At 45.4% G+C, this 3,784-nt stretch overlaps 1 pseudogene; it reads left to right on the top strand.

Moving 5' to 3' along the window:
- Positions 1 to 1,467: 1,467 nt before the first annotated feature.
- LOC102447202 (olfactory receptor 10A4-like) lies at positions 1,468 to 2,421 on the top strand (annotated as a pseudogene).
- The last annotated feature ends 1,363 nt before the right edge of the window (positions 2,422 to 3,784 follow it).

Raw genomic sequence — 3,784 nt, forward strand, 5'->3', positions numbered from 1 at the left:
TTGGGCAGCCCCCATGGACAGCCATTGAATCACTTACACACGTTGTTTGTGGAACTGAGACTTATCCTCAGATGTGAATAGAGTCGCTTGGGCGGGCAGAGTCTGTCCAGAGAATCCACCACTACCTCCATGGAACATGTTCTGCACCAGGTTCCCAAGAGTTAAGTTCGGGTCTCTTTTAGCCATATTTCCCCCAGTCCTCTCCCCACATAATGTAAGTGTCTTCCCTTGCTTTCACGTTCTCCTGAATGTCAATGGAGTGTGCAGAAGGCTTGAAGAACTATGACAAGATCACTCAGCTGCCAGTGACAAGAAGTTCTGCCGACTTTATGCACGATGGTGAGTAAATGTCTCCATTTATTTAGCGACAGTTCAAATGCTGCCAATAAAGAAAAGAAATCAAAACCCCTCCTGAGAAAATGGGCTTTATAAAATATGGATGTTTTCCATGGGAAAGCGTTGATGATAGTCTCCTCTTTTCCAGGTTGAAATGTCCCAATCTCTTTACATGGGACCCATTCCAAACCCCTAATCATTAGCAAACTGAAAACTAGCGGGGGATATGATAGAGGTCTATAAAATCATGAGTGGTGTGGAGAAAGTGAATAAGGAAAAGTATTTCCTTGTTCCCATAATATAAGACCTAGGGGCCACCAAATGAAACTAATGGGCAGCAGGTTTAAAACAAATAAAAGCAAGTTCTTTTTCACACAGCGCATAGTCAATCTGTGGAACTCCTTGCCTGAGGAGGTTGTGAAGGCTAGGACTATAACAGAGTTTAAAAGAGAACTAAATAAATTCATGGAGGTTAAGTCCACACATGGCTATTAGCCAGTATGGGTAAGGAATGGTGTCCCTGGCCTCTGTTTGTCAGAGGGTGGAGATGGATGGCAGGAGAGAGATCGCTTGATCATTACCTGTTCGATACACTCCCTCTGGGGCAGCTGGCATTGGCCACTGCTGGCAGACAGGTACTGGGCTGGATGGACCTTTGGTCTGACCCAGTATAGCCGTTCTTATGTTCTTATGTTTTCTTCTCCCTTTGTGAATGGGATTCTACACCACATTTCTCAAAGGCTACGTCTAAGCTGGGAAGGTTCGACAGCCAAAGCAGGACCCATCCCAACTCCATCATCCCAGCCAGGGCTTTGTTGAGCCAAGACTTAAACACCTCTAGGGATGGAGATTCCACCCCCTCCCTATGGAACCCAGCCCAGCACTTCCCCTCCCTCCTTGTCACTTGGTATTTTCTAATATCCAACCTAGACCTTCCCCAGTGCACCTTAGCAATGTGTAGCTGATGTCAACACAACTGCTGGTGTTTGCTGCAGCAATGGCCATTCACGTAAAGAATTACAGTGCGGTTTAGTATGACAGATCCAAACAGATGGCAAACTGTTGCTTAACTGACATCCACATGTTTGCTAGATCTCAGATTTATTTCCAGTGTCTTTCTCACTCCTGCAGATGGCCTCTTCGGAGAACCAGACCATCTCCGATGGGTTCATCCTGGTGGGCTTTTCCTACCTTAACAAGCTGCAAATCCTTCTGTTTCTGCTGCTTCTTGTTACCTACCTGCTCACCCTGATGGGGAACCTGCTCGTTAGCCTCCTGATAAAGCTGAACCCCTCCCTCCACACCCCCATGTATTTCCTCCTGGTCAACCTGTCTGTCTTGGAAATCTGCTGCACCACCAGTGTGACCCCTCAGCTGCTGGTTCACCTGCTGGTGGAGGAAAAGACCATCTCCTTTGTGGGTTGTGCAGTCCAGATGTTTGTCTTCACCACCCTGGGTCTCACAGGTTCCTGTCTCCTCGCAGCCATGGCCTATGACCGCTACGTGGCCATATGCCACCCCTTGCACTATACGACCATCATGAGTGGCCGGTTTTGTGCAAAACTGGCAGGTGCTTCATGGACTATCTGCATCATGGTGGAAATCGTTCAAACCACCTGGATCTTCAGCCTGTCATTCTGTGGTCCCAAGCGCATCCAGCATTACTTCTGCGACATCCCACCATTATTGAAGATGGCCTGCACCGACACATCCAGAAATGAGGTGGTGGTCTTCACTCTCTCAACTGTGTTCATCATGGGCCCTTTCCTGTTGATAGTCCTGTCCTACATCCGCATTCTCTCCACCATCCTCAAGCTGCCGTCAGCGGAGGGGAGGCGTAAAGCCTTCTCCACCTGCTCCTCCCATCTCACGGTGGTGACTTTGCTCTATGGAACAGCCCTTATCACCTACCTGAGGCCCAAGTCTACCTCCACCCAGGAAAATGATCAGCTGATTTCCCTCATGTACACAGTTGTGACACCTGTGTTGAACCCCATAATATACACACTGAGGAACAAAGAGGTGCACGGAGCCTTTAGAAAAACTCTAGAGAAGAGCAGCTGTTCTCACAACTAGAGAAATTAGAGAGTGAAAAGGAGAGTTAATCAAAACAGGTTGGAAAGGGGAAATTCATAAGCATTTGCTTAAAATTCTTCTGATGCACCTCACTTTTTTAATTGGTTATTTTGCCAATTGAAAAATCTTCACCTTTCCTAAGTCATTCAGGAAAATGGGAAGAGAAATATTTTAATTAAATATGTAAATATCTACATTTTTGATGAACTTTTAAAAGTCAGATCCTTTGAACAAGATCAGAACTGAACTGAAAAATGAAATAAGATCAGTTAGTGGTCTGATGTTATAGCTTCAAAATTTTAAACTTTGAAGGAAAAAATAGTTCAAAATGAGAAACATTTCATCATCTGTCCACCTGCTGTTGTGCGAATGTTACAATCTTGTCTGGAATTTTTAACTGGAAAATATTCCAAACACATATGCAGACAAATCCATGGCGGGTTGTCCTTCTGCCCTTCAGTATGGTGCAACATTTTAGGTTTTGAGTAAGGTTGATTTTTTAAACAAAATGTCCATTGTGTTTCCCCAGTGCTCCCTTTGGCTTACATTTAAACCGTATTTTCACAGCACTTGTGAACACCTTGCAATGTACGACACTTATTGGTCTTTCAATGCCAATCCGGATTGGGACACACAACCGCTCTTGGAGATGGCTCTTCATAGACTCACAGAACACTAGAACGGGAAGGGACCTCGAGAGGGCATCAAAGCCAGTCCCCTGCCCTCACGGCAGGACCAGGCACCACAGCCGTTAGCCCAGGTGCAGAGGTCTATGCCGGCAGACTGGATTGCAACACGTTGATGTATAGAATAAATTCTTTTAGAACAAGGTCACGAGGGACACTTTGATCCCCTAGTCTGACACCCTGCTTAGCACAGAACCAAGAATTTCACCTGGCTATTCCCAAGTCAGATAGGCACTGTTCATTTTTGAGATTACATGTGTAATATAATAGCTGTGTTAAAAAACTCACATAACTGGAAGAGGGTCCCTCAATGAGTACCACTGTCATACCAGAGAAACATGTACATGCTACATGTTTATTTAAAAATGCCTTTCTCTAGTCTGACGATGGAAAGACGATTCTCTTTGCCTCTCTACACAGAATGCTGTCTACGTGTAATAAATCACTAATAATTCTCCTTACTCACGACTTTCACCTTGTTCCACTCAGCATCCCCAGAGCGCATTGATAGGAAGCTCTGCCTGCATTAAGACGCGGAGCTGTATTGTCTGGCGGGAGGAGATGCTTTGACATAATCTGCTGATTTGTTAAAACGAGATGCCTTATGCATGACTCAATTGCTAGAGCATTTAGCAGAGGTGTCAGCCGCCTCTGTCTATATTTAAGAGCAGGGGTCTCCTCCTACC

The sequence above is a fragment of the Pelodiscus sinensis genome, chromosome 30 (genome assembly GCF_052426305.1).
Source record: "Pelodiscus sinensis isolate ZL-2025 chromosome 30, ASM5242630v1, whole genome shotgun sequence".
NCBI classification, from domain to species: Eukaryota; Metazoa; Chordata; order Testudines; family Trionychidae; genus Pelodiscus; species Pelodiscus sinensis.